Source organism: Orbicella faveolata, unplaced genomic scaffold (assembly GCF_042242905.1).
Source record: "Orbicella faveolata isolate gen_17 unplaced genomic scaffold, um_ofav_v1 contig_24, whole genome shotgun sequence".
Taxonomy (NCBI): Eukaryota; Metazoa; Cnidaria; class Anthozoa; order Scleractinia; family Merulinidae; genus Orbicella; species Orbicella faveolata.
Window position 1 is genome coordinate 24,406,040 of NW_028301552.1, and position 15,132 is coordinate 24,421,171.

At 37.3% G+C, this 15,132-nt stretch overlaps 1 protein-coding gene and 1 long non-coding RNA gene across 3 annotated transcripts in view; both read right to left on the minus strand.

The window, feature by feature from the left end:
• LOC110054340 (tRNA (32-2'-O)-methyltransferase regulator THADA-like) overlaps window positions 1-15,132 on the minus strand; it is a 653,734-nt gene that overhangs the window by 367,842 nt on the left and 270,760 nt on the right. The window lies entirely within an intron of this gene.
• LOC110065285 (uncharacterized) lies at window positions 8,376-15,120 on the minus strand. Its single transcript, XR_016208213.1, has 2 exons — window positions 13,181-15,120; window positions 8,376-13,071 (listed from the first exon to the last, which is right to left on the minus strand). It is a non-coding gene; the product is annotated as an uncharacterized LOC110065285 (long non-coding RNA).

Here is a 15,132-nt window from a genome sequence, read left to right on the forward strand (position 1 = left end):
ACCCCCACTACGGACTGGGTCCACAGACCACCTCTGGACTGGTCCACAGACTACCCCTACGGACCCCTCTACGGACCACCCCCCAAATTAGAATGAAAGAAAAAAAGAAATATTTCAGTTATGGGTTGTCTAAGAGATTGTGTCGGCGAAATTTCAAACTTTACATTTTGCAAATTCAATGTTCGTGGGGTTCAAGCTCGGGTGCAAGTTGTATCATTATACATTGCAATTTCCTTTGCTGTGGCCATACTGTATATGAAAGACAGTGAAAGTCTCCAGGAAGCCTCGGAATTTGTACTCTTTCCCCTCCACCATTTTGTTCAGCCCATTCTCATGTGAATTCGTGGATACAAACAAGATACAAACAAGCTTGAACTACCGAAAAACTCATCTTCCATAGTCAGATTGAGCCACGAATGCAATGTAACAATTTTCCTCCTTTTTGCCATCAGCATCTCCTTACGCTGAGCAAAGCTTATAGGCTTTTTTTTTTCGGGGGGACGGGGGAAGAAGGGTGTCAATTACATTTGTACAATGTAATACTCGAAAATTCGCCGAGACAAGTAATCTATTAGACAACCCATGAGTGAAGTATTTATTTCTAATTTTTATTATATTTTTGGGGGGTGGTCCGTAGAGGGGGTCCGTAGGGGTAGTCCATGGACCGGGTCTGTAGTGGGGGTCCGTGCACCGGGGGTCAGTGTTTTCGGGTTACCCTATTATACGAGCATATTTTGTGTATACGCGCATGTCAATACGCGCACATATGCGCGTATATGTTTCTTTGTTATGCATTCCCATAAGTTTCTTTATGTGAAGCATCGTTGGTCAAACAAAGGACATTACATTTCTGGGAATAAAAAAGGCTTCACAGCAAAATTTGTATATTATTAAAACGTCCTGCTGATCAATGAAGTTCTCCTATTTTGAGTTTTCGACCACTTCACAAATTCACCGACAAACTTCCGTTTATTAACACTTGCTTGATCTTAAGCTACCAAAAATGGGAAGAAAATTGAAACAGTCACTTGAACTCCCTACTTTAACAGGTGAACTTACTGTTTTTACAAGTAAAGATCTGCGTTTCGGCACATGTCAGCAAGTTGTTCGCGAAATGTTTAATTGTCTGAATTGAGTGTTCTGAAGATAATAGCAAAAAAAATGATATTTCTGGTTATGTATTTGACACAGATCTTCCATTTAAATGGTAAAATACTCTTTCCTTGACGAAAAAATTGTTTATCAAAGTTTCTATGGCGCGCTGCTCACATTTAGGTATTTTTTCTTCAAGGAAAAGTTGTGTTTAGGCACACATCGGAAAGTCGCTTGTGAGATGTTTATTGTTTGAAATGTTCCGAAGACCTTGTCAAAAACATGATATCTCCGGTTACATTTGACACAAACCGTTCATTCAAACGGTAAAATGCTCTTTCTTTAGCCAAATAATTGTTTATCAGTTTCATCAGCATGTCGCTCACGTTTAGTTATTTTTTCTTCAAGGATAAGTTCTGTGTTTCGGCATGCATCGGCAAGTCACTTGCGAGATGTTTATTGACCTTGACCTTGTCGAGAAAATGACATCTCCAGTTATATCTGACACAAATCATTCATTCAAATGGTAAAATATTCCTTCCCTGACGAAAGAAATGTTTACTGAGGTTTCTATGGTGCGCTGCTCACATTTTGTTACTTTTAATTTTCTTCAAGGAAAAGTTGTGTGTTTCGGCACATGTTTCCAAGTCGCTTGCTTGGACCGTGTTTACTTTGTGTCGAAAAATGTTATCTTTCGGTTGTGTTGTTTGCTCCATGAACATGGGATTGTGGAAGCGTGTATCCCAGGGTCTATTTGACCAAAAAAACAGTAAATTTTTGATTTAACGGCAAAATACTCTCTCTTTTCATTAATATTCAGTCAGCTAATTTTCTGTCAAGTGCCTAATTGCAAAATGTTAGTTTCAGCAAACATTTTGATAATAAGTCTAGTCTGAAGGGACACACGTGTATCTTGTGTACGCGTATTAAAAATAAAGAAAACTCTTTCTCACTCTGTGGCAAGCTGTCAAGCCATTGAAAACAACGACTTGTTAAGAAAAGAAAAAACAATAGGTTAGCTCATACATAGTAATCAGGCATACGCGTATATAATGTATACGCGTATGTGCATATACGCATACGTGTATACATGTATTGGGCTGACACGAATTACGCGTATATTTTGGTTCTGATATATCTGAGCTGCACTGTATATCCAACCATAAGTGCTTGAAAGCAATAAGAATGACTCTAATTAATCATCAGTAGATTGGATATAGATAATATAATTCAAAGCAAGCGCATAACTACTCACGGTTGGAAACTGTCTGTATGTTAATTGTCAAGAAAACAGAAACACAGTTCTGTCCATGTCTGTACAGAATTGTAAATTGAGCGTTCGCAGACGAGATGCCAACTTGATCTAAGCTTATTTTCAAGCATACCACGGCTTTCTGTTCAGTTTGACAAATTGTTTTACCACTCCGTTCTGCCTGTCTTCTGAACTCTGTAGCTTCTGGTTAACATTGTTCTTGGTCGTTTTAACAGTAAGCTTAAAATGTTTGTTAAAACATTTTTATAATGGTTCCAAGACCTTCTAAATGGATACTGCATAGGCTTCTCATTAAAACGAATTCAAAGATTTCTTTAAAGATTGCTTTTGCCGTTTAAACGTATACTTGGATTTTTTAACAGATTACTTTTGCCGTTTTAACGGCTGTTTAGATGTTCTTAACGGACACCTCTTTCCGTTTTAACATGTCCAGAAAATTTATGAATGGTTGCAAAAGCCGTTCGAATGGTTTGATTGTAACGTTAAACGTTTCACCTAACGCTCTAAATGGTTTTCATAAAACGTTTAAACGAATTACAAATAGATTACAAATGGATGATAAACGCTTTTATCCGTTTAACAGATAAGGCGCAGTATACGTTTTCCTGTGTAAGGTCACAATAGGTCCTTTGCATGATCCGGTCACCTGGCACAAAATCGCGCATGCTGGTGTGCAAGTTGCACAGTGAGACTTCCAAAAGAATGCAACTCATACCAGTCCACCTGGACCTGCCTTTGTTTTGGAAGTCCCTTTGCGCAACTTGCGCACCAGCATGTGTGATTTTGTACCATGTGACCGGATCATGCAAACGGTCTATTATGCTACTTGGTTTTTAAGCAAAATAAAGACAGAACAGGGTGAATAGACAAAACAAGAAATAATGCCATTTGGAACCACAGTTTTTTACCTTTCTAAGCATGCTGGCTTGATTTTGTATTGATTTCTGTTATTTCTTAACTTTTTAAGAATGAAAGGAGACCTATGGCCAAACTTGTGGATTAAGTAAACTAGAGATGAAACATGCTGGTGAACTTGCAATTATTGGTGTATTATTAAAGGCTGTTAAAACAAGCTGGGTTCGTACCATGCAAGGTCGCACTTATCTCACAAACGCACGCTTTTTTCATTGGCTTTTGTTGCACACATATTACAAACACATACCTCCAGAATAGCTAGGGTGGCAAAATTGCAGCTGAACATGGATTGGTAAAGGTTAAAGGGGTTCTTAGGTCACAGAAGACACTCGTACCAAAACATTCATAGAGTACTCTTAGTCTGCCTGCTGGGAAAATTTGTATGTATTCAAGTTGTATGAGCTCACAGACCTTTTTCATTGCATTTCACTCAAGGCTATAGGTAAGGTTTGTTATGAGGCAGAATTTCTTTCCTAATGTGGGACCGCTTGTCTCCATATATATTGCATGTAATACATCAAAATAAGTAGTCTCTTTTGCAAGCATTTTCAGTGTTGATTTCTTTCATAGAAGAGGAAACAAACAAGCTGCTAAGGAGAAGCAATATGTTCCCATTCTCTATTTCAACCCTGGCAAACACACAATACTTATCAAACAGCAGACGACATTTCTTGAATCAAGCTAGGGAAGATTCCAGAAGATACACAGTCACAGTAGCATTCTTTGCACTAAAAAAGGAGAACTGACGTTACCTGAAATATAGCTGCTATCCCCAGCTAAAATGAGAGTGTGACATCACTCATTTACGAAAAAAAAAGCGTGCATCTGAACTCGAGAACGGAGTTTATCACACTAGCAATGCTAGTATGCATGCGTCTTACATGTTATGTTCTACCACAAGGGAAAGCACTCAACGTTTGTGGGTAGTCCTGTATGAAATGTATCTTTCACCTAACATATAGTCGACTTTGACACTTTCTTTGATGCGCGTGCATTTGGAGCAAATTGCTTTTGTTCTTAAGAGAATGGCACCACAAGGATAGCATGAGATTTGCAAAACCACATATATAGTTTTGTCATATTATTGAAGAAAGCAACGTAAATATGACACGTTTTTGCGTAATGCACTTGGGTATCTACCCCAACCAACTCCCCTTCCTGCAAGGCTAATGGATTAATTGAAATTAATTAATTAAACAAACATTAAAGTTTACACCTTATAGCATTAGAAACTTAGCGAATATCAGCCCCCTAAACCATCCCAATAGTACACTCTGCACTAAAAATGTCAACAAAAGACAGGGCAAAAATCATTTAAGCTTATCAAAATCAAGTATCTGGGAATTTTTTTTCCACGTTTATGTGCATTTCACATCCCACTCAGAGTTCAGATCAATGTACTAAAATAAACAAGACAAGTATAGCAAACACAACTTTAATCTAAACTTAAATCGATGTCGGTTGAACATGGACAACTCAACATGGAAAACTTAAGTACTATAAAATTGCAAAGCTGTGAATGAAGATCCAGCTTGATTAAACATTGGATCTCACAGGATATCTAATCAGCCAAACTTGAAAAATAAAACGATAATAAGTCAAAGGCTACTGCAAGGCTGATGCAACGTCGTAAGCTTAGCTGATAAGTTTTATTTAAAACAACATTTTGGCTGGCCTCAGGTTTAGATGTTACTAAATGAAAATGAAATTACAATATTATATAATGGTGCTGATGTTTGTCCTGTTTTCAATAGCTGTGTCGTTCATTAAAAATTGTTCGTTTCACTCATACAAGTTCATTGAGGTTGACGAATAAGACACATTCTCATCAAAGCTTACCACATTTGCATGAGATTTACTCATTTTCAGGTCACTTTCCAGCAGACAAATGCGAGTCTCCTGGTAATTTTTAACCCCTGATGAGTCAAATGCTCATGAAATTCAGCCGTCAAGTTGACCATAGTACTAATTCAAACATTCGAAGTCAACTCCACTTCAATTTAGCTGGAAAGACCTAATATAAATGGTCATGTAAAAGTTATAAAATCACCATTCAGGCTAGCTCGATGCATGCATTGAGTAGTAACCGCTCAAACACGATAACGAGGCTAGCAGTGACTGCATGGTTACTATTCCAATATGGTGTTGGGCTCAGTTACTATTCCAATATGGCGGCAGGCACGGTTAGTATTCCAACATGGCGTCAAGCTCAGGTGCTCATGCTAGGGCCAACTAATTACGAACAGTTCCTACACCTGAGTGAGTGAGTGAGTGAGTGACACATTTGCATATCGGAGTCCCCGCAACAAACAAGTTTCTACGCTTTGCATCTCCATGAGTTTAAAAATGTGAAATCCAAGATGGTGGATCCAAGATGGTGGGTCAAATGACGACATCATATGATGCCTCAATTAGAAAAAATGGTATCACCTAGTAGTTGTAGAGTAAACTCAGTGCTATCTAATCTATTTAAATTTATTTCTCTGAACAAAAACACAGTGGAGGGGTGCCATCAACCTCCCCATACTACAGTGGGGGTATGAATTGGGCTAATTCGCTCTTAAAGACAGTTTCAATGAACACTCGCCAGAGATTGAAGCTCTCTGTACGACATTGAAAGCTACTGAAATATCTGAACTGGAACTTGGGAAGTGCTTGGATCAACGACAAGGATGCCAGAGCTCAGTCAGCTCACTACCAAACTGCATGTGTGGGGCCTAAGACCAAGAAACATCACACCGACCCTAGGCGACCTGGAGACAACAGTAACAAAAGTTTTAGCAACAGAACAAGTAAAAAGATGTATATTCAAAACGAAATTGTCATTTCATGAAGTTCAGAAAAACCAGATTATGCTAACAGCGCTAAATTTAGATAAAAGCTCAGTTTGCTCAGTTTGCTAAATTATGCCAAATATTATGCTGGCACAATTGACAACAGCCAACTGCCAGAGTCTGCAGAAATTGTTCTTTTGCTTAGCTGTAATCGAGATATTTCATGGCCTACTTTAGTCGAATTAAAGATTTTTTGAAGAAGTGTAGCTGCTATCCACCATAAAATGCTTTCTTGCTTTGTAATGTGGTAATGGTATCATAAAGATAGCATGGTCACACTGGGACCGCAAAATACAAATAACATAGAAAGGGTACAGTAAACTGCCATTGACAAACTCCACCCCTTCACCCTTAAAAAGGCTCCCAGGTTCCATTTATATTGAAGCACTTCCCTCCCACCTTAACGACCTTAACCAAAAGATTATGATCCTGCCAAGAAATTTTGATCCTGTATTAACTTATGTCCACACATTGTAATAGCCTGATCAATGGACATTTCATTTAAAACTTTGTTGAACTCTATTGAACATTCTGAACAATGGACATTTTATTTTAGTGACACTGCTTACAGGTATATTGTCTCTAGTTTACTTTACTACCTTTCATAGGAGTGTTATGTATATTGATTGGTTCTCATGCATCACATGGTTTTTACTATGTGCTTTTGGCCAAGTAGTATATTTCAGTATCCACCATTAAACGACATTAGTTGCATTACATGGTGTCTAATCAGTTATTTATCTCCCCAAACACCGGAGCAATGAAGAAAGCAAAACAAGTGTGTCTGCGAGCATGACATGCAAGTGATGAGTGGCAAAGCGACAAGCTGCAAGTAGCGCAGGAGGCTCGCAGCTTCACGTATCACGCTAGCATGCTCACAACCCACCGTTCACTTGTGTTGTGTTCTTCCCCATGGATTTTCTCAACCATGAAGTTTGCTTGTAACATCAGAGAACAGTCGTTTCTTTATTAACTTGCTTGTGATGAACCATTTTGAATGGATTTAGTGACAATAAACATGTTACTCAAGTTTTTCTGTTTGAGTCACTCAACTAAGTTTAAATGCTCTCAATTTAAGGCCGGTATGTAGGATTCATAAATGCCTGCTACGTGTGTTACACTTGAGTCAGAATTCAACTCGTCAATTGTCATGTGATTGACATTGCGAAAGATTTTTGTTCAGTACATAACAAATCATGCAGCAATCGTGTCAATTACCTTTAGTTTCAGTTTAGTTCATCGGTTACTTCAATGAACCTCTTCACATCAATAGGAGGAAATATCTGTAAGTTGTTTGTCTTTATCTTTTTGATTCTGTTTGTCACCTTTTCGTAGAATTATTGTAGCCTATTGTTTTTTAGTCAAACACCACATGACTCAGCCAGATGCATTCTTGAAATTACCTCTATAAATCAGAGTGAGCATGGAATAAATTCGTTTTCAAATCACCTCTTGGTCTGATGTCTACCTTAGTTTGAAGAAAATGGCTGCTCAAGTTTACAAAGTCTCAACTGAAAGGAAATTATGGCCACGAATTTGAGTGAAGAATCAACCACGCGCAATCGAGACAGGCGACCTACATGTAACATGACCCGGGAAAACCAAGGAATTCAACACAAAAAATCCCTTGAACTTTCCAAAAAAAATGCAGCAAAGCCAACCATTACCAATTAGATCAAAGAAGTTTCGGAATATATTTCTTTTTCCCGAAAAAAAGAATTCTGATATACATTTGCATGACTGTTATGTCATGTTTTGACGTTGACTCAGCATGAATTCAAAACGTAAACAAAAGAACAAGCTTAAATTTTGGCCTGTATTCAATTTTAAAGCTCCCTTTGGATCTGTGTTCATGAAAATCTTCTCGCTCGCCCAAAGGGAAATGCACTTTGGTTTGCAAAATTTCATAATTCAGGCTCTGTGTCAATGCTAAGTTCTGTTTGTTATTTTTAATTTACTGTCAATGAACTCAGACCACAGGGAAGCCGAACAACATAATCATTTGTAACTCACGTACAGGTAAAATAAATATACTGTTGTTCACTATGCCTGTTAACTAGCTGAACATTCTTTCTAGGCATTTGTTTACTGACCAACATTCTCTAGTTACAGTGCGGACACTCGAACCATGAACGCTATGGCTTTATTTTCACTTTATTTGTACTTTTTTCCACTTATTTTGCTACTTTTTTCAGAACTAGCCCATCACAGCCGCAAGTTGATGCAACAGCCGAGACGCTTTTTCCTTCCTTTTTTCCACATTATTTTCAAAGTGGTGCTGTAATTTCACACGACAGTGGAGACATTTTTCCAAATTTTTTCCACATTTTTTATCAATCATGGTCAGTCTGCTTCTTACAATAGCAGGATATTTTACCAGTGAAACTATAATCATATGGCACTTTCTGAAAGAAAGACTACACTTTGTCATTCAACAAGGAAAAAATGAAACAACATATTAATTTCAGCAGAGGACGCAAAACAACATTAGGAACACAACATAACATTACACTGTTTACAATTGGGAAAACAACATCAACATTATAATGGAAATCTTCAGAGAGATGAGTTCCTAGTCACTCAGTACAGTTTAGTGCTTGTAGTATGCTAGAAAATCTGCCATAGATGCTTGAGTTGAGTGTCTGTGTGCTACAATTGGCTGCATAGGCATTGCTCTCTAAATTGTGGGTCATTTTTAATCTTTTTGGTCGAGCACGGTGCTGTTCCACTTTGTATGTTCTCCAGTTTAGCTTCCAACACATGCCTTTTGGCTAACAATAGCTTGTCTGGAGATGGGAAGAAGGCATCGAGGTCTTTTGATTTCACATAAATTATGCTAGCCTTCTTGATCTAAAGCCTCTATCTTCGAATTGTGTTGAAAGATGCTCCAGTATTAGGCATGGAGATAGAGATTTTAACCATGAGTAAACCTTTGACAGACCCAGCACGGAAGAGTCTGATGAGTCAATTGATTTCGCCATCTTCATCAATGGCAACACTTGTATTCTCCCATCACAGGGGCTATAAATAGCTTGCGTGCAAGAGATCAAGATCTGGAGATAAGCTGTCAATCTTGACAGGACTCAACACTAACGGTAGCCAACTAGCCACAGACTAGTAGAAATTTAGATCTGGTTAGTACGTTTTTGACTTCCACTAGCCACTTTGGCTAGTAAACAAAATGAAATTGGCTGAACTAGTTTCTGTGTTCCTCAAGTAAGTCAAACACTAACACTTTACTCGGAAACAAGGTCAAAATTTCATCCTGGACACATCATGTTTACTTTTTGCTGTGTGGTACTTGAAAGGGTATAAAAACTGAACTTGTTATTATATTGAAAGAAATATTTGACAAACAAGACAGCATTTTCTGAAAGCATACATCGATGTTCTTCTTTTGTTACAAAATTAGTAGCACTGTGCACAAAACATGTGCAACCTGATAAAATCATGTGCAAAATCGTGCAGAACTGTAAAGGGATGACATTTCATTTGGTGTAATAACACATAGGGGATTTGTCATTATGTCCATACTGACGAAACTTACCACTGCAGAAATAATTACACGAGAAAGGCATTCAAGTTTCGTTAACCCTGCATTTGAAACAGTTTGAATTCTACAGCTCCTGTCTGTGAAGAGACTGAAGAAGTCTCCACAGTTTTTACAATAACATCTTGGGGCCTCAATATTTTTCCAATGAAGTCTCAAAGAAAAACAGAGTGCTGAAAGTCTTTTTGGGAAAATTGCTGGATTTTTCTTTGTGATCTGTTGGCCTGAGAGATTTGATGTGAGGAAAACATGAGGCAATTAAAATTAAAACTGGCATAATTCGGTGATAAATTGGTTTGCCCTAGTGTTTAACGTTACCAGTCAAGCAAGACACAAGGTGTGCCAACTATATGTCAACTGGTCAAGAGGTTTCAGATGCAGCATAACATTGTTTTGTTTTTCTTAAAATTCGAAAATGGATATAAGAGGGTTTTTTACCAGCAGTAAAAAAGAAAAAGCCCAAAAACGAGAGTTCTGAAATGAAACAACCTGCTCAGGAAGAAGGTGTAAATCTAAAACATCCACCGCCAAAATGCTAATGCGCTCTTTTATATTTTTCACGTTGTGGAACTGGAACTGGTTTAAGTACAATGTAATTACCAACAATATGTATTAAAGAGTTACTTGCGTTGTGCTTTCAAGTCTTGCTAGTAATTCTGCTGTTATTGGACCAAGCCAACATTAATGCTTGGTTAGTAAATTTTTTTTTTGGCTAGTAACATCTAAGTTGTCACTATCCACTAGGCTAGTAAGTTGAAAAGTTAACCTCGAAAAAAAGAATCACAACAAAAAAATCAAAAGGGAACTCTGTATAGAGGATGATGAGAAGATTCTTGGAGCCATTGAAAGGTATTATAAAACATTGTATACATGTACAATACACATGACAATGATTTGAATGACTTCATTGAACATCTGGATATACCCAAACTCACGGACGAGGAGAGAGATAGAATGGAAGGACTAATAACTCTCAAGGAATGCAAAATAGCCCTAGATATTTTCCAGGCCAATAAAACTCCTGGGGAAGATTAATTCACCATTGAAGTTTATAAGTATTTTATCGGATTATTGGGAGAGGACCTGGTCGCGACTTGCAATGCTGCATATGATGCAAATGAACTCTCCATTTCCCAACGTCGAGGAGTCATCACCTTAATTCCAAAAGAAGACGGATCACTCTTAGAATTATCCAACTGGCACCTAATTACATTACTAAATGTAGATTGTAAGGTGGCAGCTAAGGTCATTGCCAAACAAATAGAATCGTCACTTCCAAACCTGGTGCATTGAGATCAAACAGGGTTTATCAAAGGCATATTATTGGGCAAAATATCAGATTAATTATTGGTATCATGGAACATACAAAGTCGCAAAACACACCCGGTATCTTAGTTTTGCTAGATTTCCAGAAAGCTTTTGATTCTCTAGAGTGGTCATTTACAATGAATACCTTAGATATCTTTAACTTTGGAACTAGGATTAAATGGTGGATAAGTACTTTCTACACAAATATTGAGAGCGCAGTCATAAATAATGGCTTTACTACGAATTGGTTCAAACCATCCAGGGGTGTACGACAAGGATGCCCCCTCTCACCTTATCTATTTGTTCTATCGGTAGAACTACCGGTATTATCAAATAAGATCCGACAAGACCCAAGTATAAAAGGCATCAAAATATTTGGGAACGAAATTAAAGTGAGTCAATTCACAGATGATACAAACCTGCTTTCTGCTGATTTGACCTCCACTGAAAATGCACTAAGAACAGTTAGAAAGTTTGGTGTACTAGCTGGCTTAAAACTAAATGTAAAAAAGTCCAAAGGGATTTGGCTTGGAAAGTAGGAGAAAAACAAACTCAACCCTCTACAGCTAAAATGGCTTCGCATCCTGGTTAGAATTTTAGGAATACATGTCTCCTATGAGGTGAAAGGAAATAGCGAATGGAATTTCAATCTTAAACTGAAAAGCTGCAAACAAAACTTGATATGTGGAGAGCAAGAGATCTTACATTGTTTGCTAGTGATGATACTAAAGTCACTTGGTTTGTCACAACTAATTTACTCATCCTCGATCCTCAACATTCCTGAAGGTTTCACACACTTAGTGAAAACAAAATTAGTTAAATTTCTTTGGAAAAACAAAAGAGATAAAATTAAAAGATCCGGACTCTATCAGTTTTAAATAAGGCCAAAACCTGCGACTTTTACAAACTATTAAATGTGAAGACCCATACAGCAGAACATGCAGATCCCAGATGATGGAACAAAAATCTATCCATGCATATGAATGAAGACTCCTGGAAAATAGCATTTACCTCCATCAAAAATCTATGCGAAGAAACCAAGTTAAAAGAATTTCAGTTTAAGCTGATTCACCACATTATAGTTACTAAAAAAGAGCTATGCTGTTTTGGCATCAAACCAGATGACGACTGCTTATACTCTGGAGAAAAAGATTCCGTCGACCATTCATTCAAAGATTGTCGGTTTGTAATTTCCTTTGATACTGAGGTTATGAAATGGCTCAACGCAAGAAATAATTCAAAGTTCAACCCATCCATTGAAGAAAAACATTTTGGCCTAGACAAGGGTCCGCATAATAAAGAGCTAGTAAAGAAATTTAACTACATGATGCTTTTCATGAGGTACTATATTTATAGTTGCAAATTACAAGACAAACCAATAATTCTTAGAATATTTGTAAACAACCTCTTATTAAAATACAAAATAGAAAAACTCTTGAAAACATGAGAAAATGCCCTCTCCAGCAAATTTGCATCATTTTTTATCTCCTCAAATAATATTAAAAAATAATCTCAATATTTATCCCAGCCTACTCACCACAATATATGTTATAATCTGATTAACTATGCAAGAAATTATCATAATTGTTCGTAGTGTATGTATTTGAATAGTAAGAAGTGTGAATAACTACAGTAGATACAAAAAATGTTCTCCCACAAATTTGTATCTTCTTTATTCTATTCAATTTCCCCTGAACAAGAAGCAACAATAATAATGTAAATATCCATTTAACTATTTTATTATTTTTTTAATCACAATATTGTAAATTAATGAAATTATGTAAGGAATTAAAGAATGTTAAATAAAAAAAATACCAAAAGAAATAATAATTTCTCGGATTCAATGTAATCGGCAATGTCTTGTGTAACAACATTATGAGTCGCTAATTTTCGCATCGGAGGAAGACACGTGTTGTTGTCCTCATAGTTTTGAACAACTTTAATGACATAGCCAATACTAACCCGTGCTGTGCCTGAAATTTGTCTTTGACAATATCCATGGAGGTGGAGATAAAGAACTCTCTCTCGATAAATATTTGGTAACGGGCTTCCATTGTCGTAGATGCCTTGTTGTTGATTAATCCTGAGATTACACTGGCCTAATTATTTCAAGAAAAATAATAAAAAGTCATTTTTTCGTTCCCCAAAAGAACTGAAATTCAACAAAAGTATCTAAAAATGCATCATTCTGGATGAAAGTGTACTTACTAGTATAATTTGCTGAAGAGTAGGCCATTTCGCGGAACTGAAAACCCATGTCTGATCTCTGTGAGAGACAATGAATTCCTGCCAAAAAAACCACTAACATTGTTTGGTATACATGTGTAATTGCGCACTGAAAGGCATCTCAAACGTTGTGTTGCGTGGAACGATAAAAACAAGGAAAAAAGGAGAAAAAATGTCTGTGCCATTGCTTTGGTTTATGGATGTGATTGGTTAGCTCTGGAAAAATGTAAAAAATGACTACAAAATAAGTGAAAATAAAGTGAAAATAAAGCCATAGCATACATGGTTCAAGTGTCCACACTGTAAATGTGACTTCTGTTTTCATCCATTTAACTTGCTAACCAGGCGATTCAAATTCCAAAACCATGCAACTTTCAGAAATTGCTGAGAGAGGAAGTGCCTTAAATGACTTTGCTTACCAATTCTGGTTTGAAACCCTTTTGCATGGAAATTTCATTGAAAAATGGTGGAAAGAAAACCTCAGACTATCTAGATGTACGCTCGTTTGCCATGAAAACAAATGTCGAAAATGTGACCAAATGAGATACATACATACATACGTTTATTCCATCTCCCCAAGGGTGCAATCTGGACACCACAGAGTGCAAGACACCATGCAACCGCAAGTAGATATATCTGTCACCTACACCTTGCTTAGCCACCTAAACCATGGCTGATCACAGTGTAAATCAAACTTTTAACTCTCTATTGTCTAGGGCAGCGTTAACAATTTTCCACAACGCTTTTCAACGCCTACATGTCGATACTGCCAATGCCCGTAAACCAGCTAAAAAGCTACACAGTCGATACTCGATTTGGTCCAACTCTGGGGCAGAGGCAAAGTTATTTGTCAAGTTTTGTATTACTGAAAACAGCTTCAGATTGGCAGCTGAAGCATATTGAAGATTAACTAGACAGTGTTGGTCTGTATAGACCTTTTACATGCCGTGCGGGGACTGGTCACTGGAGGTATGCATCCACCATCTTGAAACAGGGAAAAGTGAAGTGGGTCGGCCATGGTTAACCACTGTTGTGCTCTCTCTGCCATTTGAAGTTATCAAGGGATAAAGAACTATCCTTCCATCGTTTTCCAAAATGCGAGTCAAAAAAGAAGAAATGGAAGGTAAAAATATGTTGTGATGAAAGGGAATTGTTTACTATAACTGAGCACATTCGAACGTGTTCTCTTCATTTCACAGTGATGATTACCACACAACACCTGGTGGACTTAAAGTTCTCATAGACGATGCTATGCCCTCAGTACGGAAAACACCAGTCAATCAGCGCTTGTCAAAGACAAGTTCACGCGGAATTGGGAAAGGCGAAGAGAAAACACTATGCAGTTATTGCCAGGAGAAGGATTGTGAGATTGAGCATTGGACGGCTTTACTTTGAGAAAAGGATGATGAAATAAAGGTTTTGAAATCCAATTTTATATCAGTAAAATCAAGGATCGATAGTACGACGTTTTCTTTTAAATGATTTAAAGGTAGTGGCGATGACATTCACTTTTACTCTGGCTTTGAAACTGCATCCAGCTATAGAAAATTTGACTTTTGTTTTGTGTCACGCTGAAAACATGAATTACTGGAGCCAAAATCTTCATGGGAACCTGCCTGATGGAGATGAGGACAGCACACAAATGGCTAATGTCAGCTCAGGGAACACTAACAGAGCTCTGTCAAAGGAGGACGAACTCTTTTTGAACCTTGCAAGATTGTGTTTGGGTCTCCCACTGCAGCATATTGCCAACTTATTCAACATTTCCATTGCTACTGTTTCCATTGCTACAGCAATGTGATGTTCATACAGTGTAAAACAGCCGACAGTTGAATGTAAGTACATAAAATTAAACTGATTATTTACAATAAAAGATATAAAAATATAACATTGTCAATCATATAAGTACATTCATTAATCTCAGAGTTTCATAA